Raw genomic sequence first — 25,425 nt, forward strand, 5'->3', positions numbered from 1 at the left:
CATTAGCGGATTAATTCGTCAAATTATCTGTCTAATTACATGCTGCTTGTAGCTTGCCAGCTGTAATTTTACAGGTCTTACCTTAATAAGTGATAAATGGGACATCCTAAGCACTTCAGCCACACTGGGACTCAATTTGTCATATGAAACAGCATCTTATGTAGGCATGGACCGTGGTAAATTTTCCATGGTATGACTAAAACCTTGTATGATAAAAACTAAAACGTTCCCTGGTTTCGTTGCATACAAACAAACTCATTGAAAACATTTATGCCACAGCCTAATTGCTCTTTGGGTTGCAAACTGCAGTTTTAGAAACAGTTTTACCATAATAAGAGAGATGGCTTCCACACTTTTAGTGTCCACACCACAGCTGTGGGTGTTTTTGGTTTTTCTTTTTTTGCTAACAAAAATGTTTCCAAACAGCTGAATGTCTGACTTGTGAGGAAAAAGTGCACTAATGTGTTTTTTATTCAGCTGAACAACAGTGCACAGGAACAGGTGTGGGAGGGGCAGTACTGTTTCAATCTAGGCTCCATACAGCTGGAGAAAATTAGGTCATTTCATGTCCACACTGGAAGAAGAAAATCTGTCAGAATCCTAAAAGATAGCATGCAGGTAAAATGTGTCTTTACCTTATTATGTGAACTATAAAGATGACTCTTATTCCTAGAAACTAGAGATCACAATGAGGACCCAATGATCAAGAACTGAACCTGACATTTCAATCTATTGTGGCAACCTAATCTCAATTTTCCACCCATCTCTTAATCATCTGTCTGTCACACTACTCAACCCTGATAGAGAGGATTAGTCAGGCGTTGACATTTAAACAGAGAGGCAACTGGTATTTACAGAAACTCTATAAAAAGGGGTTTTTATGATGGCTTAAGGTCTTTAGAGGAATCATGCCCTTTTCCTGGAAACCTGGCACCTTCTGAGCCAGATCAGTGCTCGCATTACTGTAAATATGAATAATTTAGCCAACTTGAGGTTTTAGCTGTGCCAAAATCCTTCATGCTGTTAATAATAACACACCAATCGGATTTAATAAAGTCAATCACACACTTAGGGTACCGTCTTGAAATGTCCTTTTTGTAAAGCACATCTTCACTGGCGCATGTAGGCCACCAGCTTCTTCATATTGTATGCCTGAAAGGCCAAGACAAGGCATGTAGAAAAATCTATAATTATCATAAAATAATTAGGGCTGAAACAATTAATCGGATTAATCGATTATTGAAATAATCATCAACTAATCTAGTAATCAAATGGAATCGTTAATTGGAGGATACAGATTCTGAAACATGCCTTTTGCTGAAAGAACAACGCACTCAGAGCAGTAATTAAGCCAAAACTGTACAAAAAAATATGTTTTGCACTTTAGATGGAAAACCTTCTTTGTCTGTAAATATGCTCTATCCAGAACGTCTTAAGTGGCATAGTTTTAGCTTCACCTAAGCATTGTTCATGTTTTTACAAATGTTTTGTACAATTGACCCTCCCAACATGCATGTTTTTGCCATTTACAATGCATTTAAAGTGTGTAATAAGTTTTTGTTTTTTAAAGTTCAAAACATTTGTGTATTGAAGTATGATTACTTACTAAGAATATATCTAGATGAATCGATTATTCGAAAAAACAATCGCTAAATTAATCGCTTACTAAAATAATCATTAACTGCAGCCCTAAAAATAATAGACCAAAACAATGCTCTCTGATATAATCTACAGTCCGCTTGCAGCTTGAAAGGCTTTGGCTCTAACATCTTGTTGGTATAACGTGAAGTATCAGTTATCTGTGGTTGCTGCTCTACGCTCACATATAGAAATGCAACATCTTTTTAGAATATAAAACCTTTAAAGTCACCTTAAAGTCATTTTTGCATAGTTTTGACCCAAGAGATAGAAACTGGCATTTTCTACATGTGGGGTTGCATGAAATGGTTCCTGCATGCAGGGGACGTGGCAGAACCCTAACGATAAAGGCATTAAAAAAATACATTCAATAAAAATAATCAACTCAACAGTCTTTGCAGGAACACATGCCATTCAAGAGGAACAAGTGAGTCAAGAGCCAAGCTGATGATTCAACAGCCTGTTTGAATGTATTATGCAGCTCCTATAACAAAAAACGTGTGTAAGGAGATATCTCTCTGCTGCTGAGTGTGTGACGAGGTGAGGATGAAGAGATGGAAGTAGGTGGAACACATTGTGGTTGGTAAACAGGGCCAAAACAGGAACGCGTGGGCCCACCCGACATTCACCTCAGGGGTTGCGTTTTGTTGCTGTGCTGTGGAAAATAAGGCAAGTCTAAGGTGAAAAAAACTGAGACAGCAATTTGTTAATTTTATTTATCAGTGCAGTTTCGATGTTATCCAATGATCACGCAGACACATTCCTCCTTGCAAATCTTTCTAAATGGTCATGATTTTCATTTAAAATATTCTGGTATTACAGGTTTCCCAGGGCCCACAGCACCGCAGGTTCTCCATTATAAATAACAGTGGGCATGAGAAGCTTTTCAACATATTAATCGTTTGTTTCACACCAGACCCACCTGGAGTCTTGCCACAAAGGTCAATGAGAGTCTCATCCGACCAAACCAATCAGTTCCAGTTCAAATCTTTCATAAATTCTTGACTTATGATGATCAACCCTCATCTGCCTGACTTAAATGGCATGTTCTTTTGTGTTTCCCATTTTGAAAAGTGACTAGTGGAATCTAGTGGTCCTCTGTGGCATAGCTGTACCGCAGGAAACAAAACGTCAGATTTAAAATCTTCCTAAAACACCCCTGGATGCTCTGATCAGCTTAAGAAATAAAGCATAAATTTACCTAATTTACCTAAATGAAAGGCTTGCTTTTTCAAAGCATTTCTCTGCAACATTATGCTTTTGCAATAAAAGATCAATTAACTTCAGCGCATTTTTAAGCATCTATACCAACAATCCAAATAAGCACAGAGGCCATAGTAGAATGCAATGTGTGAAACACAGCAGCTCAAACCAGAGCTGCCTAAAATAATTGATCGTATCTCGAGCTGATGAAAATAGACTTTCATCTGCAGCATTGGTTTGATACACACATGTTCAAAGCAGACTTCACACACACACACACACACACACACACACACACACACACTATTTTGCTTGATTTAGCCAGTTCTGTAATAAACTGATTTCACAAAAGGAGATTAAATCAGCTCTGTATCCAGGAGATTGCTTCGATAGATCAATGAATCGGTCAACATTACAAACTTGTAACAATATTATTTATAACAAATGTAAATGCTGTAAAACAGATTATAGCAGATACAGATGCACATCGCCTTGACTGCACGTTGATTTTATGGTTACACTGTATGAATGTAAAGAAGCACTGAGCCTTTTGGAGGACTCTGTTGTACTAACTGGAATGCAGTTGTATCAAGCAGCAAACAGCCTTGAAAGCTGCTGCTTAGACTGCCAACAGGTCACCAATCTGCTCTCCAAAATGGTGTCTGCACCACACATACAGTTGCACCATATTTGGCTCTTCTGCGATGAGAGCGTGACCCCCGACTTAGCCTGAACCCAATCTTTCCACAGAGTTCTGCTTGAGCAAGGCCTTCACATTAATGCACTTCTTCCCATCCTGTAATCAACGTTCCTCAGATTAAAGTGCCCAAAGATGTCCTGTATTGTCCTCTTGGTAATAGCCTCCATGCTGGCACAGAGGCTGACGGGGAGAGAAAGCCCATGAGTCAGCCAGAGCCAGCTCCCTGCCTCATACTGAAATCAGAGAAACCACAAGAATGTAACAGCTTCTGTTATTATCCCTCCCTGCTGCCTCCCAGCCTGATGGCCTGCCCCAGAAAATAGCAGCCAGCCTCCATGTTTCTCCCTCTCTCTCACACACACACACTTGTTCTTATGTTATCCCTGTCCTCGTCTCAGATATACCGATTCCTCTCGGGGTACGGCTGTACGTTTTGCTCGTCTTCACTTCTGCACAAGCGAATAATTTATGCAAGCTCACTCACGCGCCCCAATATTTGGTTTTCTTTTTGAGAAATGCTGCAAATGTAACATTTAGGAAATAACCTCCACATTTAAAAGGAAGCTGATGCTGTCTGCACAAGTCAGCAAAAAAACAGTGGTCAAGACGTTTTAAGAGGTTTCACATTTCAAAAGACCAAATATTTAAGGTTGCGCATAGCAAAGAGCAGCAGACAGCAATTTCATATGTACAGCAATAATAGCATTATTTAGTATATCTGCATTTATTTATAAAAGAAGCTCATAAAAAGCTCGCACAAAGTCCTCAGAATAAAAAAGCATGTTGGGTGAAAGTAACACAGCTTAAAGCAGTGAACGTAGCTTTCCCTTTTACACACCAGAGGTCTTTAGACATCTCCCATGGCTGGACTTGTAATGCACCAATTATTTACCCAGGGATAGAAATCCTCTGACCACACATCAACAAGTCAAAACTGGAAATAAAAATGTTTTCTCATTAGGTTTAATGAAGATTGTTAAGATCTCACAGTTATGATTTAAATTTGAAACCTACTTGAATTACAAAAAAAAATATTATGTAAACTTATATTTTATAACCAATAATTACATTACTTTTTAAAGTTAAATTTAAGCTTAGGTAAGTTTATTATTGTTGTTCTTTTTATCAGGCAGGGTGGGTGTTTCTCATCTCTGACTTTTCTGGCATTTTTACACCCAGGTTACCTAACCTAAATGTCTTAAACACAATGTAAAGTAAGTTTTATAACAGCTATTAACCCCATTGACCTGCCAAAAAAAGTATTCACTCACCTGCATCGACTCGCATATGAACGGAAGTGGCGTCCCGTTCTTAATCCATAGGGTTCAACATGACGTTGGTCCTCTATTTGCAGCTATAACAGCTTCAACTTCTAGGAAGGTTGTCCACCAGGTTTAGGAACGTGTTCATGGGAATTTTTGACCATTCTTCCAGAATCACATTTGTGAGGTCATAGACTGATGTTGGACAAGAAGCCCTGGATCTCAGCTCCCCTCTAATTCATCCCAAAGGTGTTCTATCGGGTTAAAGGTCAGGACTTTGTGCAGGCCAGTCAAGCTCATCCACACCAGACTCTCCCATCCATGTCTTTATGGACCGTGCTTTAAGCATTAGTTTACAGTCATGTTGGAGGAGGATGGGGCCATCTCCAAGCTGTTCCCACGAAGTTGGGAGCATTAAATTGTCCAACATCTCTTGGTACGCTGAAGCGTATAGAGTTCCTTTCACTGGAACTTAGGGGCCAAGCCCAGCTCCTGAAAAAAAACCCAGCAGCATGATCCCTCCTCCACCAAACTTTACACTACGCACAACACAGTCAGACAAGTACCGTTCTCCTGGCAACCACCAAACCCAGAGTCATCCATCAGATTACCAGATGGAGAAGCGTAATTCGTCACTCAAGAGAAGGAGCCTCCACTGCTCTAGAGTCCATCTGACGCTTTGTATTGCTCTTGGTGATGTATGGCTTGAAGACAGCTGCTAGACCATAGAAACCCATGAAGCTCTCTACCCAGTAAAGCTAATCTGAAGGCCGCATGAAGTTTGGAAGTCCTTACTGATTGACTTTGCAGAAAGTCTGCAATCTCTGAGCACTGACAGTGGAATATTTAGGAGCAAAGAAATTTCACCAAGCTGGTACTGTGTTAGAGCGACCCACTCTTTCACAAGTGTTTGTACACATAGTCTGCATGTCTAGGTGCTTGATTTATACACCTGTGGAAGTGATTGGAACACTTGATTTCAGTTATTCGGATAGGTGAGAAAATACTTTTGGCAATATATTGTACCTCTATCAAAACAGCGGCAGCTCATTTTTGTCCCTTTATGGTCAGTGTTTGTTTCATTTAACTGTTGATTTAAAACTACACAAGAAATGTCTATGTGTTATAGTCATCAGAAAGAAAATCCGAATTGGATGACTGGACCACAAGAAGGAAGTCAGTGTTGCCCAATAAAAGCCTGATTGTGGCATCTCTAATGTTCAATTAATCATGTGGCAAACACTACACTCTGGCCTTGTTTCTGTGACTGATTTATACAAGGATTGCAGCAAATTACAAATACCCGTCTAAAGCCTTCAGCTTCAATATAACAGTTATATTAGATTTGTCCCTGTTTAACTTCCCAGCTGATTATAATCATGTTGCCTGGGTACCACAGCAACAGAAGCAACAAAGGGGAGTTGATTTTTCTTTATTATTATCAAGGTTACTACAGCAGTGACAGCTACATTTCAGCGTTTCTACATTCATTCTTATATCCCTGATGCTAAAGTTACACATCAAGTTAAGTAGCATTTTTTTTTTTTGCCATTTATGTAACGATTCAATAATGTTGTCCTATAATGGACTACTTCTTACTTCTTAAATTCTTTGCATCTACTTCAACATGTAAAAGAAAATGCATTTTGACAAATGTCTTTAATATAGGGGCTGCACGGTGGCACAGTTTGTAGCACTGTTGCCTTGCAACAAGACAGTCCTAGGTTCGACTCCCTGCCTCGGGTCTTTCTTGGAGTTTGCATGTTCTCTCCGTGCATGAGTGGGTTTTCTCCGAGTACTCTGGCTTCCTCCCCCAGTCCAAAAACGTGACTTAGGTTAATTGGTCTTGTAGAACGGGTGTTTGCATGGTCATTTGTCCCGTGTGTCACTTTGTTGCCCTGCGATGGACTGGCAAACTGTCCAGGGTGTACCCCGCCTCTTGCACGTAGACCGCTAGAGATAGACACCAGCTCCCCCGCAACCCTTTACGGAAGAAGCGGGTATAGAAAATGGATGGATGGATGTCTTTAATCTAATGGTTAATTTTAAATGTGAATCCCTCCAACAGAGATAGAAGTTAATAAATAGCAATTAACTATTTTACATCAACTAAACACTGACAGGATCAAGCTTGTAGAGAGGATAAACAGGTAAGACACACAACAGCTTACTTTCACATTTCAAGAAAAACTTTACAGTAAAAAGACAGCTTGTATTATGGATTATTCCACTCTGATTAGGCTGGACTAGATGTTGGCATTAAAGCACATGTTTCTTGTGTAAAAGTGCATCATCTCACAAGGTCCTGTAAGACTAGAAATGCACCGATCAATCAGTCAGAGCTTGGAATCGGACCACTTTCCTTTGATTGTCTTTGTCAGTGATCCGCAATGCATCAAAACTAAAAACTCTCACCATTCTCCGTCTATAAACAGATCAACCAACGCGTACCAATCAGTCATAACAAATCATACAGGAAGGCAGCTAGCATTAGCATTGTTCCTACATAATCCTTACCATACAAAGCATACAGAAAAGTTTTTTTAAGATGTTTTCCTGAAAGCAAGTGAGGTACTTTTTAAAAGAGAAACATACGAAAGATGGACCAATCTATTGGCCAGAGATTGGGATCAATCAACCTTCCCTTGACCAAATCAGGTCAAAATATCTTTTCTTCATTAAATGTATTAAAATGAATTGCTCACACTGTTTTTAGTCTCTAAACACAACCAACAGCATGTGAGTAAATGCCCCTTTTCTTAGTTTAATAAAAACTATATAGGACATATTCTTGTCCCCAGCCTTTATACTATGAACTTGTAGTTCTTCACCTTTTAGATTCTAAAGTACTATATTTATGAAATAATCTGCAGAACACTTTTCTCTTATGTGATAAAGCCCTCAGGAAAGAAAAATCGGAATCTGAAGGTCAGACCTCAAAGAATCGGCCTGGAAAAGCCTGATCTATTCATCTCTAAATGCAGAACACAGGGAGATTCCCACAAAAAGATATTACATTTTTCCTGTAAACCTGTTGAGCTTTTATTCTCCAACAACATAATTAAAGGAACTTTCCAGAAAAGTAAAGAGATAGATTAATAAAAAAATATATGGATGTCAGTGCGCCGTAACTGTGACAATATTTTCATAGCCTGCAGCTACATGTCTGTTGGCTCAACAGGATGGGGGGGAATTAACACGCAGCTCTTCCTTAGTCACATGCAGGATAATTCATCAACAGTAGAGATGAAATAAAAAGATAAAGAGAAGGATAAAAACATAAAAAAAAAACACCTCCCAGAGAAGTTATAGGAAGCACTGTGAGGTAAGGGTAGCAATACTAAGTCCTGTGCTTTTCATGTTTGAGTTGGATATAGAACCACTTTGCTTTTCCACCACAGATCTCCAAGCAAAACAAGCAAGGGGTAAAATTCAGTTTTACAAAGTAAACTGTTGATGTTGCAGTAAAATTTGTGCTGCAGAAAAACACACTAAATACCCAGACAAGACTGAAGGACACTATAAAGTACAGAGAAGGGCACTGAAATTAGGACTTTACAAATCTTATTTGAAACATAACTGAACAAAATCATAACCAAGGGCCTCATAATACATTCAGTGCAATATTCATAACAGAGACAGAACAAAATAGGAAGAGCTTTCCGTTCTAGGGTTTATCCAGTATGTTTGAGCAACTGTGTCCTCTGCCTTCCTAAGGTATTCAAAGCTCTTTAAGCAGCTGTTTAATGGACAGACCCAGACACCCTCCACACACACAAACACAGATCAGTTTAGCCAAGTGGCAGCAGGTTACAATGAGCATGTGGCAATGGGTCGGCAAACTATTTGCTAGGCGCAGGTCAACCCACATGAGGCTTGAAAATGTTGGGAAAGTGGGAGAAGGATCATAAATTGTCCTATGCTGCTGCTGTGTGTGTGTGTGTGTGTGTGTGTGTGTGTGTGTGTGTGTGTGTATCAATCCCTGATGGAACCCCAACATTGTGTGGACATTTTTGCCCGGTCCACACATGGAAATGGGTTATGTAGGTTAATAGTTTGGTTTAGGACTAAGGTCAGTGTTAGGCTATAGCAATAAATGGAAGTCAATACGAGGTCCTTGTAAGGATAGCAAGATACTAAGTGTGTGTGTATGTGTGTGTGTGTGTGTGTGGGGTGGGAGGGTGGGGGTTGTGCAGCCATAGATACTAGGGGGTGGGATGTGGGAGGTGGGGGGGGTGTTTGTAAGATGGTTGATAGCGAAGTTGGAGACAAGACAAAACATGTCCTGAAGAAAGATTCCAAGAGCCAGGAAGCAGCTATACTTGCATACCTGGGGATCGTAAAGAAGGTGCTGCAAACGTCTACTGTTTAGCTCACTTTTGCAAAGAAACTTCAAACAAGTCTAAGCTCCAGTCCACACAAGCAAAACTAACTCCCACTATCCTGATGTTTCTACTTATTGGCAAGGGTGACATTAATGCAAAGACTCAGCTGATCACTGTTGCATTTCCAACCAGAGTTGCAGCTATGGACTGTATCGTTTTATCCTTAGAATGAATAAAATGAATATTTTGTCATGTGTGGTTTGCTCCCAACCATTTCCGTGTTCATCCAACCGCCCACCCCATGCATTCAACCTGCCTTCTTTTTTCTGTTTTAAAAAAATCGGCTGAACACACACATACATACTGCTCCTTTATCCTTATTCTTATTTCACCCAAAGTTTATGTATTTATGGTTAATGTCTGTACGATGTGACTGCTGGAAACCGAAGTCAACTTCTTTGTTTGTACACAAATTTGATTCTGATGCACAACTTTTAGAAACTAACAACTTTGCTGTTTTTTTTTGACAATTACTCTCTAAACAGATTTCATTTACCTCTGTGAATAGGGCCGTATATATTTTCCATTTCAAAATTCCATTATTTACCGGACATAAATCTTAAGCTTTTTCTAAATGTTTTAGTAACATTCTTGGCATTGAATGCATAGTTGGCTTCTAATTTGGCAGTGTGGTAAAGGTTTATTTCACTGCTATTTATTTGCCATCTGACCTGACTTAAAACAGCTTCATTTTTTTTTTTTATGATGATCAGATTTCCGATTTCAAAATCAGAGCATATTTATGTGGGGTTTCTCAGCCAGAAACTCCAGAACAGAATACCGAAGGTTAAAATGTTATGGCCTAGTTGAGATGTGGCAAATCATATATAAAAGGTACTCGTACTCGTCGTCTTCCGCTTTATTCGGGACCGGGTCGCGGGGGCAGCAGACTCAGCAGAGACGCCCAGACGTCCCTCTCCCCAGACACCTCCTCCAGCTCCTCCGGGGGGAGCCCAAGGAGTTCCCAGGCCAGCCGAGAGACATAGTCCCTCCAGCGTGTCCTGGACCGTCCCCTGGGCCTCCTCCCGGTGGGACGTGCCTGGAACACCTCCCGAGGAAGGCGTCCAGGAGGCATCAGGTATAGATGCCCGAGCCACCTCAACTGGCTCCTCTCAATGTGGAGGAGCAGCTGCTCTACTCCGAGCCCCTCCCGGATGGCCGAGCTCCTCACTCTATCTCTAAGCTCATTTCAGCCACTTGTATCCGGGATCTCGTTCTTTCGGTCATGACCCAAAGTTCATGGCCATAGGTGAGGGTAGGAACGTAGACCGACCGGTAAATCAAGAGCTTCGCTTTTCGGCTCAGCTCTTTCTTCACAACAACGGACCGGCACAGCGTCCCCATTACTGTGGCAGCCGCACCGATCAGTCTGTCAATCTCCCGCTCCATTCTTCCCTCACTCGTGAACAAGACCCCGAGATACTTAAACTCCTCCACTTGAGGCAGGAACTCCCCTCCAACCTGAAGAGGACAAGCCACCCTTTTTCGGTTGAGAACCATGGCCTCGGACTTGGAGGAGCTGATCTTCATCCCAGCCGTTTCACACTCGGCTGCGAACCACCCCAGTGCATGCTGTAGGTCTTGGCTAGAGGGGGCCAGCAGGACCACGTCATCTGCAAAAAGAAGAGACAAAATCCACTGGTCCCCAAACCAGACCCCCTCCGGCCCTTGGCTGCGCCTAGAAATCCTGTCCATAAAAGTTATGAACAGGACCGGTGACAAAGGGCAGCCCTGCCGGAGTCCAACATGCACCGGGAACAAGTCCGACTTAGTGCCGGCAATGCGAACCAAACTCCTGCTCCGCTCGTACAGAGACCGGATAGCCCCTAATAAAGGGCCCCCAATTTCATACTCCTGGGGCAACCCCCACAGGGCATCACGAGGGACACAGTCGAATGCTTTCTCCAGGTCCACAAAACACATGTGGACCGGTTGGGCAAACTCCCAGGAACCCTTGAGTACCCTGTAGAGGGTATAGAGCTGGTCCAGTGTTCCACGGCCGGGACGAAAACCACACTGCTTCTCCTGAAGCCGAGGTTCGACTATCGGCCGAACTCTCCTCTCCAATACCCTGGCGTAGGCCTTACCAGGGAGGCTGAGGAGTGTGATCCCCCTGTAGTTGGAACGCACCCTCCGGTCACCCTTCTTATGTAGGGGGACCACCACCCCAGTCTGCCAATCCAAAGGCACTGTCCCCGTCCGCCACGTAATGTTGAAGAGGCGTGTCAACCATGACAGCCCCACAACATCCAAAGACTTGAGGTACTCAGGGCGGATCCCATCCAACCCCGAAGCCCTGCCACCGCGGAGCTTTTTAACCACCTCGGTGACTTCAGCCCGGATGATGAAAGAGTCCAACCCCGAGTCCCCAGCCTCTGTTTCCACCAGGGAATGCGTGATGGCAGGATTGAGGAGATCCTCAAAGTACTCCTTCCACCGCCCGATAATGTCCCCAGTCGAGATCAGCATATATAAAGGGTGTCAGTTAAATATAAAATCAATGAAAACTAGATTTGTTTGAAAAATGCCATTACAAATCAACATTTTTCTATGCTTGATTTTTGTTTTACCAACCGTATCCACACCTAGAAAATGATAAAAGCAGATTCCAGACTTTAAGACTGAAAAGGAACCCTGTGTAAAAGGTTGAGATGTCCAGCATGAGCTTTGCAACAGATAATCCTTATTACAAGCCATTTCACCTGTTATATGGTGTTCTTCTCCACCAGGACTGTACTAAATGAAACTATGTTAAAACTCATGAAGCATATTCTTATGTCTTAATGCTGCATGTCGATTAGTGTCACAGAATGCGTTCTTTCTGTTGAGATACTAAAGATGTGATGCTGTACTACTGAACACATAATAGGATAGAGATACATAGCTGTACAGGTCCAAGGGTATAAAAGTATAAATTCATGCAGTGGTCTTAAAATATAAAGTTGAAATTACCAATAATTGTTACTAGAATGTGTTTGCTTACATTCTTACAATATATAAACACAGTAGTCATTTTATATGGCTATCGGGTGGCTATTTATATGGACTGCTATTCACTTTTTTATGGTGAATATGAGGTGTACCTCTTTTGTAGAAGACAATGCTACACATTTCAGATTATGTTTTATTGTCTTTGTGGCCACAAACACCTTTTTTAAAAGAAATAGTATTGCTTTTTAATTTGTACAAAATTGTGTTACTACTTCTTGGATGACTACTACACACATTATGCATCACAAACATCCTATGTGTTCTAGTGCAAACAATATGCAGCCATTCTCATTTTCAGAAAACAAAATATTTGATATATTTTTTTGGTAATAGAGTAGTATTTGTAGCTTAGTGAGCATTCTCCTACCCTATTTTTTTTTTTTTATCAGAGCATCAGCATTAATGGTGCATTCCATTTGTACTCTGAAGTTGGAATTTCTGACCTCCAAGTAGGAAGCTTCAACTGGAACGTCCCCAAAAGTCGGAAGGTCGGGGAAACACAACAATACCCAACTTACGCATTCAAAATGGTTGCTACTCGCAGCAATTGTAGTAAAACGTTCTTTATTATTCATGTAACATTTGGTCCGTTGTACACGTACTACTTTTCAGTGTTTATAAGAAAAGATCTTTTAACGCTGTTTATATGTTCAGAATACCACGAAGAACTGTTATTTTCATTGTTACTGTTGTAAGACTGCCGTTACAGTTGCTAACAATACGTACAAAAAACAAGCAGGAAACTGGAATGCTACAGCTCGGACATGGCGTAAAATCCGACTTCCCAGTTCCAACTTCCGAGGTTAGTGGAACACAGCATAACACAAAGCTTCTATTGCTAAATAGACTGAAGAGATTTAAGAGGCTAAATTGACCTTTTACAGAAGAAAAACTGATTTCAGTAGATTTGACAGTATGCCATGCGACAGTGGTAAGAGTTTGTCCTGTAAGCGGTGTGTTGGCGGTTCAAACCCCACTCCGTCCGTCTGCCTGAGTCGTTGTGTTATGGGCTACACAGCTCACCCGCCTTGCCTGCTGATGTTGGTCTGAGGGTTCGTATGACAGCCTCAGTTCTGTCAGTCTGCCCAAGGGCAGCTGTGGCTACAATGTAGTGAATGTGTGTATGAATGGGTGGATGACTGATTGTAGTGTAAAGTGCATTTGGGTCTCTGGGGACTTTATAAAGAGACTCAAAATGGGTAATGGCAGGCCATTTACCATTCACCTTCTGTTACAAACCAAATAAAAACAGTCACACAATCTGAATTAAAAATTGGGACAAATTTAGTTGTTTCCTGTGTGTACTGTGTATGTATTGTAAGCAGCGTGGCATGTACGCAGCATGTACTGTAAGAAGCGCGGACTCCGCGCACACCGTCTGCAGACATTTGAGATTTTATACTCAGGCATAGTAATTTCCTACATTTCTCAAGACAAATTCTTGTAATGCTGCTGCTGGTATAACTGAGCCCTGTATTTTCCAGAAACTGGTTTGGAACTCATATGTGGCTCATAATAAGAATGATAAGAGATGATTAATAACAGCAGCTGCTATCTGGAGAAACCCCTTATGGAGCCAAGGCCTGTAGATGTAGGGGTGAAGAGCAAACCCCAAAATTTTGCTTTTCATTCCAAAACTATAAACTATAAACTTCTAATATTTTACAACTTAGTCATTTTTCTTCCCCAACCATTTTCTGCACTTTTCTTTTTTGTATGCTACAGAGTGCGACTTGATAAGAAATGTATTGTCTCCTTACTATCTTCCTGCCACTAGTGAGGTAGAAAATGTGTATTCTTATAAACCCGACTTTGCCCAATGATACTGCCCGATGGGCACAGAAAATACACATAAACAACAGCAGAGAATGAATCAGTTTAACAAACATGTTTGAATATTTACCTGATGGAAATAAGCTTTATTAACTTTCAGGCTTTTTCTTAAACCAACCTAGACATGTGAATTGACCTACGACTTCAACTCACATCAATGCTCCTTAACCTCCAGTAGAGTTTTCTTCTTTTTTTTTTTAAGAGGATTTATTTTTATTATTATTAAAGCCAACCTTGTGAAAGGAGAAATATTTTCTGGTAAAGGGGACACACCGTGCAGGATTCTGTTGGCTTTGCACGTTTGTGCCTCGGATGTTTTTAATCTAAAAGCCAGACTCAGAAGAAATGGCCCAGTAACACGCTGCAGTCTGACTGAAATGGAAAAGTTATTACAGGAAATGTTTTAGCAGAATATCAATAACATTACTGTATCTAAACAGAAGTTAGAAGAACATAGGTTAAATGTTGACAATAATAGTAGACCAAGAACGTTTGAAATTCCCAAAAATTTGGTTAGAATTGCTTGATTCAGAATAAAATCCTGAGTCGAGTTGGCATCTGATAGTTGAACAATTCTAAGTTTAGTCAGCCAACAAATTTAGCTTAAAAAACTATTATTGGTAGAGAAAAATAAATTTATATTTAAATTAGTCTGACTTAAACTATTTAAAAAGTCACGTTAGTTCTACGCTAGAACAAAATCCACATGATGATGGCTTTAGCCACCCTGTGTTAAACACTCCCAAAATATTTGAAGCTCATGTTTTCTTTGACATTTTTACCCTAGCCTCTTATTCATTTACTTTCAGAGATTACATTTGAATTCCCCCACTTTTTCCACCATTTCCTGTCTGCTTACTATCAAAAATGAAAAAAATAAGGCCACTAGTGCCGCAAAAAACATTTAAAAAAAGAACCAGTTTTCCAGAACCTGAGACCCAACCTGAAGTCATGTTGTTGCGTCACAATTAAGGCTGCACAATATATCGCGAAAATATCATCATCACAATATGAGTAAATATTCATATTTACTCAATATTCATACTGCAAAGGACTATTTGAGTGCAGTAATTGTTGGCTAATACACTGCTCAAAAAAATAAAGGGAACACTCAAATAACACATCCTGGATCTGAATGAATTAAATATTCACATTGAATACTTTGTTCTGTACAAAGTTGAATGTGCTGACAACAAAATCACACAAAAATCATCAATGGAAATCAAATTTATTAACCAATGGAGGCATGGATTTGGAGTCACACACAAAATTAAAGTGGAAAAACACACTACAGGCTGATCCAACTTTGATGTAATGTCCTTAAAACAAGTCAAAATGAGGCTCAGTATTGTGTGTGGCCTCCACGTGCCTGTATGACCTCCCTACATCGCCTGGGCATGCTCCTGATGAGACGACGGATGGTCTCCTGAGGGATCTCCTCCCAGACCTGGACTAAAGCATCCGCCAACTCCTGGACAGTCTGTGGTGCAACATGACGTTGGTGGATGGAGCGAGACATGATGTCCCAGATGTGCTCAATCGGATTCAGGTCTGGGGAACATAGCTGAAGTCCATAGCTTCAATGTCTTCATCTTGCAGGAACTGGTGACACACTCCAGCCACATGAGGTCTAGCATTGTCCTGCATTAGGAGGAACCCAGGGCCAACCCCACCAGCATATGGTCTCACAAGGGGTCTGAGGATCTCATCTCGGTAACTAATGGCAGTCAGGTTACCTCTGGCGAGCACATGGAGGGCCATGCGGCCCTCCAAAGAAATGCCACCCCACACCATTACTGACCCACTGCCAAACCAGTCATGCTGAAGGATGTTGCAGGCAGCAGATCGCTCTCCACGGTGTCTCCAGACTCTGTCACGTCTGTCACATGTGCTCAGTGTGAACCTGCTTTCATCTGTGAAGAGCACAGGGCGCCAGTGGCGAATTTTCCAATCCTGTTGTTCTCTGGCAAATGCCAAGCGTTCTGCACGTTGTTGGGCTGTGAGCACAACCCACATTTGTAGACGTCGGGTCCTCATACCATCCTCATGGAGTCGGTTTCTAACCGTTTGTGCAGACACATGCACATTTGTGGCCTGCTGGAGGTCATTTTGCAGGGCTCTGGCAGTGCTCCTCCTGTTCCTCCTTGCACAAAGGCGGAGGTAGCGGTGCTGCTGCTGGGTTGTTGCCCTCCTACGGCCTCCTCCATGTCTCCTGGTGTACTGGCCTGTCTCCTGGTAGCGCCTCCAGGCTCTGGACACTACGCTGACAGACACAGCAAACCTTCTTGCCACAGCTCGCATTGATGTACCATCGTGGATGAGATGCACTACCTGAGCCACTTGTGTGGTTTGTAGAGTCCGTCTCATGCTACCACGAGTGTGAAAGCACCACCAACATTCAAAAGTGACCAAAACATCAGCCAGAAAGCATAGGTACTGAGAAGTGGTCTGTGGTCCCCACCTGCAGAACCACTCCTTTATTGAGTGATTCTTGCTAATCGCCATAGATTTCCTCCTGTTGTCTTTTCCATTTGTACAACATCATGTGAAATTGATTGTCAATCAGTGTTGCTTCCTAAGTGGACAGTTTGATTTCACAGAAGTTTGATTTACTTGGAGTTATATTGTGTTGTTTAAGTGTTCCCTTTATTTTTTTGAGCAGTGTATGTTCCAAGTGTTTTGAACTTGAATTTTACAGGCTAATGTAATATCTCGCCAGTTGGGCAGTCCCACAGCAGCAGATGCTCACACCGGACACAAATTGATGTTCCTCAAAATCCTAAAGGTCACAAAGTGACAGAAGGACAAATGACAAAGACAAGAAAGAAGAAAGCAGGCATACAGATACATCTAACAAAATTTTAATATTGCATAAAAGTGCAATATGTTTTGCCAGTCATTTCAGAAAGTGACAAGTTTTTTTATAGATGTTTATTCCTCATCTTTTAAAATATTTCATGCTTTTATTTCTTGTAATTTTACACAGGTAAGCCATAATCATTTTCACAGGTAAAGAAAACCTAAAATTCTGTTTCAGAAAATTACAATATCACATTAAACAAAATAAAATGAGCATCTCCATACAACTTGTCAGCAGAGGGAAGCTTGAAGTCCTCTAGATTTTCCTGGTAGATGGCTACATTGATTGTGGACTTCAGAAAACCCAGTGGACCAACACCAACAGATGACATGACACCCCAAACCATCACTGACTGTGAAAACTTCACACTGGGCTTCAAGCAACGTGAATTTTGTGCCTCTCTACTCTTCCTCCAGACTCTGGGACCTTGATTTCCGAATGAAATGCAGAATTTACTTTCATCTGAAAACAGGATTTTGGACCATTGAGTAACAGTCCAGCTTCTTTTCTCCTCAGCCCAGGTAAGATGCTTCTGACATTGTCTCTGGTTTAGGAGTGGATTGACACGAGGAATGCGACATTGTAGCCCATGTCTAGTATTCGTCTGTGTGTGGTGACTCTTAAGGAACTGACTCCAGTGTCTCCCCACAAAAAGGTGCACAAATATCACCAGCTCCCTTTACTCACACTGTTTTAAACAAACAATGTTTGTGAACACTTCACAACCCAAATCAGCTTAACCGCACCAGCAGTGCTTAAAAACAAGGATTAAATAATGTTTACAGCAGGATTAGTTAAAACTGCCTGGTGATAGTGAAAGAGAAGAAGTCGGAGGTGTCCTTATTGGATTCAGAGGAAAGGGAGGGACAGTGAGCTTGTGTTATTCTGAGGCTCACGCAATGCTTTATTAATTTGGAAGAGCTCCATTTTAGCTGTAATTGTTTTAAATTGCACAGATCTAAAACAAAAGCGACTCAATGAACCCATCCCTTGGATGTTTCTGGCCCAGCTTAGAGGGGGTGCTGAGAAAGAACCAGTTTATTAGGCTAGAGCCAGATGGTGGCAGTGGAAACCCAAAAAATGGCTCTAAGCAAGAGCTAGCACCAGATTAGCACTGTTTGGTGGATATCTGGCCTATAATGGGCCTCTAAGTGATTCATTTTATTTATCTCTTGATACAACATTAACAGCTTTTTTTAAATCTCCAATTTAAAAAGATTTTTTATAAAAATCTGACTACATCTCATTTAAACTTTGCATGTGGATGGGAAGTGAAACACAGCAAAAAAAAATTATTAGTTTTGCAAAATATCGTTGATTGTGTAGATATCACCTGTGGATGTTTGTACTGACCACCATTTGGACCACAGATTCAGAAACGCAAATGGGATTCAGGCAGTATTTATAAAGAGCAGCTGGCTAAATCAGAAACAAGACAGCAGATGTACGTTTAGCTAAATGTGATTTATGGGCCTACATTCCATATGTAATGAGTGATGTTGGGAAAAAGTAGGATAAACAAGAGACCAAGAACTCACAATATTCCAGTGCAAACTGGATTTGAAATTTGTGTTTTTGTATTAACTGAATGAGCCAAAATAAAAAGCTAAATCAGGAGATTATGCAGAGCGCTTACAATATTGTAGCTGGTTGTTGGTCTCTATAAACCCACAGCTGCCCCTGATTAATGGAGAATGAAAGAATGTCTGCTAACCAAACAGTAGCCACGTTGTAGTACTGGAAACTCTATTACTCCTCATGAAGTCATAATTCTGAAGAAATTGTTGTAACCTGCAGTCTGTAATATAGTGAGAAGTTTTGTTAAAAACTTTGAATAATCCAAAAGGATTGGCCATCAAGTTTTAGGATTATGCAATAATTGAACCATAAATTGGGTGGGGGATGGGTCTCTCCATCTAGCTCCTCTATTGGTAAATAATATATAGTCTCAACAAATCAGGCTTCTGTTACAGTCCGGTACAAGTGAGAACATTAACATTATTTACAGCTCCATCTCCTCGGTTATGCATAATCCAAAGGCCATAAAGGTAGAATAGAATGAAATTTAAAAGAATGTAAGAACAGAACAAAATGGCGCAAACAAAAGCTTTAAACAACATTAACAAGATTTCAAATGCATATGAAGAAAAAAATAACATGTTAGCGTTTTTGGACATTAATGTGTAACTGAATTCATCTGTACCTTCTGTACTGTTATTTTTAACCCAGTGTTCACAGGCAGAAAATGACGTTTAAATCTGAGCTTTGAATGTTAAAACCAGCAAACACACAATGCCACAGACACAAGGCGGCAGCTACCTAAATGCACATTTAGAAAGTGATTTTTTTTCTATCACAATAAATAAAAATGAATTCTTCACTATCAATATGGCATTACATGCTTTGCATTTCCAAAGTCAAGATCTGCGAAGACACTTTCATCCTGGCATTCTGTAGCTGTGGCAACTCGCAGCGAATAAACACAGTTGTGTTTGGAGTTCAAGAGACGATTTTCTGCTAAAGTCTGGTGCCATATCCGCCCCAGCAACAAACCACTAACTAGCTGCCTTTTTCAGATCTATCTGGTTAGATACACGAATAGATGGTTGTTTGGGTGGTTTGCGTAGATACTGCCAGTCACACAGACTAACAAGTGTAGCTTAGGAAGAGTGTTGCAGAAATCTTCACTCTAAATGCAATTCAATTTACATCTACCACACTTGATAACTAAGCTTTTCATTTGTGTGCTGGGTTAAAATGATCCATATAATGCAATGGGATTAGAAAGGACAGAAAATAAACAACTGCATACATGGAAGGGGCAAACATCTGGCAAAGATCCCAAGTCTTCTAATGTATGACGGAAATGCTCACATCTTTCAAGCCTGATAATGTATCTTGCTTACAGCATCCAGCCAGTACTCCTCTCACTAAAGCTGTCAGTTAAGACCCATTGGTATTACTGAGCAAAAAGCAAAGAGGAAGGGTGTGCCTTGCAAATTTTGATACAAGAAATAAGCTGCCAGTCAAAGATAGAGTGGAAAGACACAAGTATAACGCTATAGCTAAGGAAAAAGGCAGTAATAATTCCATCAGAAAGCTAAATATTAAAGCTAAGAGCCAAATGATCTGGGCTTTTAATATTGGAGTAAAACAAAGAAACCTACTTACTTTAATTTTAAACACATTCTCCTATTAATGTGCACAGAGCCCACCCCGCAGTGTAAACTCAGCTCGTCTCAAAAACAAAATCTGGCCTTTCAGAGCTTTAACTAGGAAATATTATGTATCAACTCTGTAAATTAGGCCTGTGACTGCTCATTATGGTGGTAGTCTACAGATGAATCAATCAATAATGTCCCCTATTAGTTGATTAGTCAATCATTATTTCAATCCATTTCTGCTTTCTGGGGGCACACCTGTTCTCAGTAGAGGTAAATGTTTACCTGAACCTTTTCAGTCTGCACAGATCTACAGACCTGTTGATTATCACTGAAGTCCTCACAGGAAATTATAATAATAATTTGTGGGACAGGAATTTGGAATTATTATTTTTGACAAGTCAAACCAGATCCTCATTATTCTTCACTGATTACAGATTCTTGAAAATACAGTTTCCGATTTGTTGAACTATTATTCTGTTTCTCTATTTTCCAAATCACTGTAGACTGGTTACCACTAAAGTGGTTTTATACACATTGGACGCTTATGGTTAAAATGGCTCAAGTCCACATTTTATTCCATCTCTGTGTATTTCAGCTAGATGTGTCAATACATCAAAAAGTTCTGTTCTAGTTTTGTTGTTCTATTCATTAAGACAATAGCAAAGTCCATATTATACAAATTAAACAGTGACAGTAATCTAAACCTCCAAATTAAAGGGTAGTTTGTGTCCCTCAAATACACTAAAACATGTTAAAGGATTTGACCTAAAAAAAATTGTTTTTATCACAAAACGTGGAATCATTGGTAAATGTTTAGATTGTTGCTTTCAGCAAATGGTCTTTGATAATTGTTCTGCTTGTCTGGTGGAAATGATTCGTAATTGTCCTTTACATCAAGTAAAGTCCATTGCTGTAGAATAATATTTTTACCATTAAAAACACTTTTAAAATAACACATTGTAGTTAAATAGTTTATATATATATATTCAAAAACATTAAGTAAATGGACTGAACTTATATAACGCTTTTCCAGTCATGCAGACCACTCAAAGCGCTTTACACCACAGCCACATTCACCCAATCACACTCACATACATCGATACGCCGATCAATAGGCAACTTGAGGTTAAGTGCCTTGCCCATGGGCACATCGACATATGGCAGGAGGAAGCTGGAATCGAACCCACAACCTTCTGATTGCAAGACGACTACTCTTCCTACTGAGTCACAGCCGCATTGGTAGTTTAGTTTGTTTTAGCATGGTGAAGAGTTTGTTGATTGAAATATGTTTGACTTTGAGTTGACTTATTTTTGTTAACAAATTCTTGTAGTTTAAGAAATTGTATGAATTCATTCCATATATGTGCAGAGTTTTGCTGTTCAATAATGTCAGAGCTTGGCTCATCCCTTTCAATTTGGTCCTAATATCACCGCCTTATTGGGCTGGTATCCACAGGACAACCCTTAACAGACCGAAATAATTCAATTTTCGGTGACAGACTACTTTGTGCAACACCTCTTCAAGTAAACCAAAGGTGGTTTTGTCAGATCAAAATATTCAATATTGCCCTTCAACTAAGTCTCTCTGAGAAAAATGGTAAAACAAATAGGATAATCACACTCAAAGGACAATTTTGGGAAGATATCTTGACATCTGGTGATAATACCCAAGTTGCCCCAGAGTGGGTTAACCCCTGCTCCCTGCTAACAGGTACAGTTTATTCCTATTACTTTTAGCACACCTGTGCCTCCTCTAGTTTCCACGGTTAATACACACAGGCTCAGGTGTGCTTCTCAAGAAAAGCATGGCTCCTGCCATGGGAAGCTGAATCATCCCCAGCTGAGCTCCTTCACCTCTAAAATGCAGCACTTAAGTAGAGCTGGAGGAAGATACGTTTGGAGTTAAGGCCAGAGTTCTGTTAAACACACAAGCGAAAAAATGTATAATACGAGTAAAAATAAAAATGCAGTCTAACCAGTTTTTTTTTTAATAAAATGAATGTGGGTTGTTTTTGTTTCAAACACAATGTCTGCTCAGCTCTATTTTAAGAAAAAGGTCTTGTGATTGTACCCCAACATTGTCGGAAGTTCGTTTTACAGAGTCACAGCCGATTTTGATTTGAATGAAAGCTGTCATTGGTGGGATGTTAACTGTGATTTAATTTCTAACTCAGTGAAGCCTATCAAGTCAGTGGCAAGTCCTCCCATACTGCAGAAATATTCAAACAACATCAGGATATCTGATACAGAGAAACTCTTGTCACGTTTGGACTGGAACGCTGTCCTGAATAAAATCTCCAGATCAATAGATATCAGGCCTTGAGAACCATCCACACAAAGAACAATAACTTTAGAAAGGCAACAAAGGGTTCTGCTCTAGTTTTATTATTCTATTTTTTTTTCTATTTTAGGATAATGTCCATATTATAACAAAATAAAACAGTCTCGTTAAATTCTCAGTCTTAAAACGGGGTTCATCCATTTATCATACACTGTTAATCGTGTTTAGGGTTGCAGGGGAGACCAATGGCAGAGGTGGGGTATACACCCTGGACAGGGCTCAAAGGGATAAGACAGAGCAACTTTGCTGTAATACATTCAGCCTTGTTAGTTGCTGTAAGTTTCACTTTCGAAGCTCATGGCTGGATGTATGCGTTCTTTCGAAGCGCACACATCCAGGCATGTTGTAGAAGATAGTCTCATCTCACTTTGTGTTTCCGTTGAGTTCAGTTTTAAACACATCACAGAAAACGGCTCCGTTTGACTGTTCTTCACCGAGTATCAACTTCCACACTGAAGAGTGTTTCTGTCAGTGCACCTGGTAGTGATTATGTATGATGCATTCACTGATAAGAAAAAGATTAGTGATTTGAGTTTCGGACCGGCCTGGTATTGGTCAGGGCCGGTCAAACTGAAAAATTGCAAGATTTTTGTTTAACAGTCATTTTTTCTGTGGATCTCCAACTACTGTATTTTATTATTTTCTGTATGGAGGAGGACACTTCCTGAAGTGATACTGTTTACATTAGGAATTTTTAGAAAGGACAACTACAAAGATCATTTCAGACAAATTATGTTTACAAGGCTTTAAAACTCTGAAGCTGATGTGTGCCTAAAGGGATAGTTTGTGATTTTCAAAGTGAGATTCTGCTAAAAGGTTATGAGAAGTTCATATGTTAACTGCAGTAGATAACTCTCTGAACACCTTCATTTGGTGTAAATCCAGATTAGTTAATCCAGGAGGCTCAACCAGTTATTAGCTCTTATTTGGGACAAATGTTTTTTTTCCTGTGATAAATTAAAAAAATAAAAATTTAAAACAGCATTGGGTATTTACTGTAAATATCTTTCTCCTGTATCAACATTTGTTTGATGAACTGAAGCTTAAAAACCAAACCCACAAACCCTACTGCAGGTAAAATGATACCTGCTCACCTTTAACTATCAATCTACTTGAAATCAAATGGGGAAAAGAAACTTGGAGGGTATGGCAACAAACCTAGTTCAGGCCCAGGGGCCCACATTCTCCTGAATCCGGCCCTGCACCCAGCCCCATCCTCTGGATTTCATTCATAACTCCCTGGTCCCGATGAGGTGTTCCATTCAAAGTAAACTGCGACCCGAATTTACAGTCATTCATGCAGTTCGACTTGGGGTACTGATAGAGAGGCGGGACAAACGGGACTGAGCAGTCCAGATGATCTTGGCAGCAGGCGGCGGAGGAACCAACTGCGACCCGAAAGATGTGGCTCGGATGGTGGAGGATTACGTCATCGTAAAAAATAAAGGAGGACGCCTCATCACAGCAGACCTTTACCATCCATAATAAAAACGACCTCCCCGTTTCCACCACAAATAACGATTAATAATGCAAAGCCACGCTGAAAGCAGGGTCTGTTAGCAGATTATCCGTGCAGGCGTTTCTAGAATGTGACAGGGAATTGAGCTTTGCTTCAGCAGTTCTTCACCAATTAACAACCAAACTCTGTTTAGCATTTTCTGACACATGTTAAAAATAAAACCTGAAATGTTTTGATGTTTGGTGAATAAGTCGCAATGAAAGCGAACCGGACTCCTCATTAAAGGGTTTATTGTACAGTGTCCAATGAATGAGCTCCCCCTTTATAAGATAAACACAAATAAATACGCATGGCAACACAATGGTGCATGGACGGGTTTTCACGCCTTTATACATATTTCAAATGCACCCAAATACTGCGCACATTTGGTTACCCAATGTTTTTAACGCAAAAATATTGAATGGGCTAAAAAGCAGCAAGCTAACAAGCAGGCAACACAACAGTTACAGACAGAATGCGTTCATTTGTGTTCAGATTAAAAGGCTTACATAAAAAAAAAAAGCCTTTTACGGAATAGTTATCCCAATGTTATGCAGCATTATTAGCTATTTTAGCTCCACGGTGGATAAAAGTGACAGAGCTAAGCTAGTTTGCTAGCGTCAACTGACTGTTAAGAGGAGGAAAAATAAAAATCGTTCTGATTTCTTACCGTCATAAACTGCTCCAGGGGCGTCCAGTTTTTAAGGAATCAAAGTGTTGCTGTGGGAGAAAATGGTTCGAGTAGGAGGGCGATGAAGCCCGGACATCCAAGATCAGTTGACCCAGTGCCGATGAAAGCCGAGCAGCAGCATCATTACCACCGCGCCGCCTCACACACATCCATCCAGCAGAGTGGGGCCTCCTCCGGGCTCAATCGTACGACTGACTCGGCGACTACGACGACGGATAATCCACAAGACAGAAGCCCCTGCAGTAAGCATTGGCTAGACGCGGTACCTATCCAGTCATTTCAGGCCGTCGGGAGAAGAAATGTAGTCCCAAAGCGAGCGGAAAAAAAAAAAAACAATATGCAGTCAGAAAAAGAAGAAGGTTGGAGTTGAAAACGCTCGGATCACAGAGAGAGAAAATGTTGCGTTTCTGACTTCTCCAGCATGAGCCTGCCCGTTGTTGTCAGCATTCCCTGATCTCTCTCTCTCTCCCTCTGCAGCTGCTCTCTTGCCTTGCAGCAGCGCAGCAACGAGCTGTGCAGCGACGTAATTGCGCAACCGCAGAGCGGACCGGGGCGTGGCCGTGCAGCGGGAGGCGTGGCATTTAATTTTAAACGCCCCTAAGTAATCCTACCGTCAAAGCCTAATAGTAGAGAAACTGTTGGTTTTTAAAGAACTCTTGAAAAGTCTAAAGCAGATATTTTGCTGAACTATCAGGTATTGATTTTACGCAGTAATTTAACTCTCATTACTACATGCCCCTACTATTTTTTACCATTATAACTTTTACAGGTATACGCTGAATCAGTGGCGGTTCTTGTTTGAATGTCACCCTGGGCGAGGCCCTCCTTCTGCCACCCCACAACTAAACACACACCATGT

General features: G+C 40.7%; 1 protein-coding gene across 2 annotated transcripts in view; it reads right to left on the reverse strand.

Annotated features, from left to right (window-relative positions):
* Positions 1–25,046, reverse strand: part of ptpn4a (protein tyrosine phosphatase non-receptor type 4a) — a 95,002-nt gene extending 69,956 nt beyond the window's left edge. For both annotated transcript variants that reach the window (XM_047370454.1, XM_047370453.1), the window contains exon 1: positions 24,546–25,046. The gene's annotated coding sequence lies outside the window, so the exon portion shown is untranslated. The remainder of the gene's footprint in view (positions 1–24,545) is intronic.
* Positions 25,047–25,425: the final 379 nt, after the last annotated feature.

Source organism: Girardinichthys multiradiatus, chromosome 7 (genome assembly GCF_021462225.1).
Source record: "Girardinichthys multiradiatus isolate DD_20200921_A chromosome 7, DD_fGirMul_XY1, whole genome shotgun sequence".
NCBI lineage: Eukaryota > Metazoa > Chordata > Actinopteri > Cyprinodontiformes > Goodeidae > Girardinichthys > Girardinichthys multiradiatus.